General features: G+C 26.2%; 1 long non-coding RNA gene across 1 annotated transcript in view; it reads right to left on the minus strand.

Moving 5' to 3' along the window:
• Positions 1-1621: 1621 nt before the first annotated feature.
• LOC111492249 overlaps positions 1622-2558 on the minus strand; it is a 10638-nt gene continuing 9701 nt past the window's right edge. The window contains exon 6 of the long non-coding RNA XR_002719836.1: positions 1622-1728. This is a non-coding gene — a long non-coding RNA (uncharacterized LOC111492249). The remainder of the gene's footprint in view (positions 1729-2558) is intronic.

The following is a 2558-nucleotide window of genomic DNA, read 5'->3' on the forward strand; positions in this document are numbered from 1 at the left end:
CGATGTGACAAAATTATTGATATCAAAATTTTTATTAAAAAATAGTTTTTTTTAAACACTTTTACCATTTTTATATTAATTTTAAATTATCATACCAAAAATTATAAAAAATACATTCAAAAAATATTAAAAAGGTACCTTTTTAATTTATAAAAATAGAATATACGAAAAACTATAGATACATACATATACGAAAAACTCTATAGATACATACATACTTGGTTTGACTTATCAATAAGTTAATTGAAGCGTCTTAATAATGTAGCCTATTTATTCTGATTAATTTAAACATATATCATGTTAAATGCTCATTCATATTATATATTATATTAGTGACTAAAATTTTATAAAACATTTGCACAAGACACAATACATTGGTTATAAATGTCAGACCTTCCTAATTTTTATAATAATCTTAAAAGTAAGGTAGGGCTAGTTTGGGTCGTAACCCTATTTTCGAGTTAGTTAGGTTGACCAAACTAAATGAACCAACAGAAACCAAAAAAAAAAAAAGAGTTTAATCCAACCTAATATTTAAGGTTTAGGGTTAGTTTGGGTCGTACCCCTATTTTCGAGTTAGTCGGGTTGACCAAACTAAATGAACCAACCCAAAACGGAAAAAAAAAGAGAGTTTAATCCAACCTAATATTTAAGGTTTAGGATTAGTTTGGGCGTAACCCTATTTTCGAGTTAGTCGGGTTGACCAAACTAAATGAACCAACCCAAAACGAAAAAAAAGAGAGAGTTTAATCCAACCTGATATTTAAGGTTTAGGGATAGTTTGGGTAGTAATCCTATTTTCGAGTTAGTCGGGTTGACCCAACTAAAAAACTAACTACTGAACTCACCCAATTTTTTTTTTTTAATCCAACCTAATATTTAAGGTTTTAGTTGGGTAGTTCGAGTGGGTCAGGTTATTGGATAATATGAACACGTGTTGCTTGAATAAAAAATTAAAAATAATTTGTCTAATTTGTTGTTATTAAATTAATCAAATAATAATTGGGTAGATGTGACCACTTGATGAAAGCAATCTGTAATAAAGATTTATAATTAAATATTTAAATATAAAATTATTTAATCTTTTAAAATTAAAATTTTCGTTGTGAACAAATAATATTTGGGACCATTTAATAATTTATTTCGTATGTTTATTAAATTCTATTTAATCTAAAATTTATAGATAAATTAGGAAATTAGTCGCTTAATAGATAATCACTTTGACTTAATCAAATTTACGTCTTTAGTTAATACTATTTGACTATTTAGTATAAATTTTATTATTACTTATTAATTATTTTTAGCAATTTTATTTAATTCTATTACCTTGAATTAATTAATTAGCTTTAATACTAAAAATATAATCTAACCTAAGGCATCAAATAATTATTAATATTATGTTAATATTTTATATTTAAATATTCACTTATTTAATTGTTATTTTCATATACCAATTGGTGAAACAAATTTTTTTTTTCATACCCTTAAATAACAATATAATTAAAAGTGCAAATTAAGGAGTTTTTTTTTTTTTTTTTTTTTTTTTTTTTCAAATATTGATTTTCTTTTCCAATTAAAAATATTAATCATTGAGCTACTATTCATCGATAAAACTAAAATTTGTTCTCGAGTCAATTATAGTCTTTAGATTCTCGACTTTCTCAAACATGCTTATATTGTCATTGTCGAAAGTGGGATTATGATGCTACCAAAAACTCTTCCGTACACCTCTTTTAGAACCAAAGTTTGCGGTGGCATACAATGATTGGGTTATTGAGTTTTTTTTTTTTAATTATTAAAAAGTCATATTTATCGTTAATAATTTAAATCTTATACAAACTAAAACACCAAACATTTACTAAATTATATCTATATAATAATTGAAAATTAATATTTAGTAAGCAACTTGTGAAGAGCATATCAAACCTCTAATTCTCTTTTTCCTCTCCCAATCTCCCGAAGTATTCATTAAATGATATTTATTCGACACCGAAAAGCCTTTTTCTTATTAAAATATATTTTTGTTATTAAAAAATCAAAGATATTTAAATGTTTTAATAATGGAAACAAATCTAAACTATTTGGATTTAGAAAAATGTAGAAGGATGGAATATTGAGAATGAATTATTATAAAGTTTAGAATAGAATTTTATGTAAAAATTGGAATTGAATTATAAAACATAAAAAGGAGCAAAGTGTAATAGTTATAATTAATAAATAATTAAAGATGATGGCCCACTTATCTAAGTCTTGTAAATGAAAAGAAAATATTCCTTTCTTTTGTATCATTTTCATGTATTCAGAAGGGGCTATGGACCATCCAGTTGTATCCATCTAATGCCATTAAGAAGAAAGCGAAACATTCTTCCCCATAGGGACTTCTCTCCTAAGGGCTAACCACAGGGTTCATGATTACAAAGTGATCTTGCCCACTCAAATCTAGCCGTCCATTGTGCTTACTTTTTTGTTCCATCATGGACCCCACCTCAGAATTTCAGGCCCTATCACTACCCATTCTCATTCAATGCTAACACTTTCCACTTAGCCAACCCCCCCCC

This window comes from Cucurbita maxima, unplaced genomic scaffold (genome assembly GCF_002738345.1).
Source record: "Cucurbita maxima cultivar Rimu unplaced genomic scaffold, Cmax_1.0 Cma_Scf00017, whole genome shotgun sequence".
In the NCBI taxonomy this organism is placed as follows: domain Eukaryota; kingdom Viridiplantae; phylum Streptophyta; class Magnoliopsida; order Cucurbitales; family Cucurbitaceae; genus Cucurbita; species Cucurbita maxima.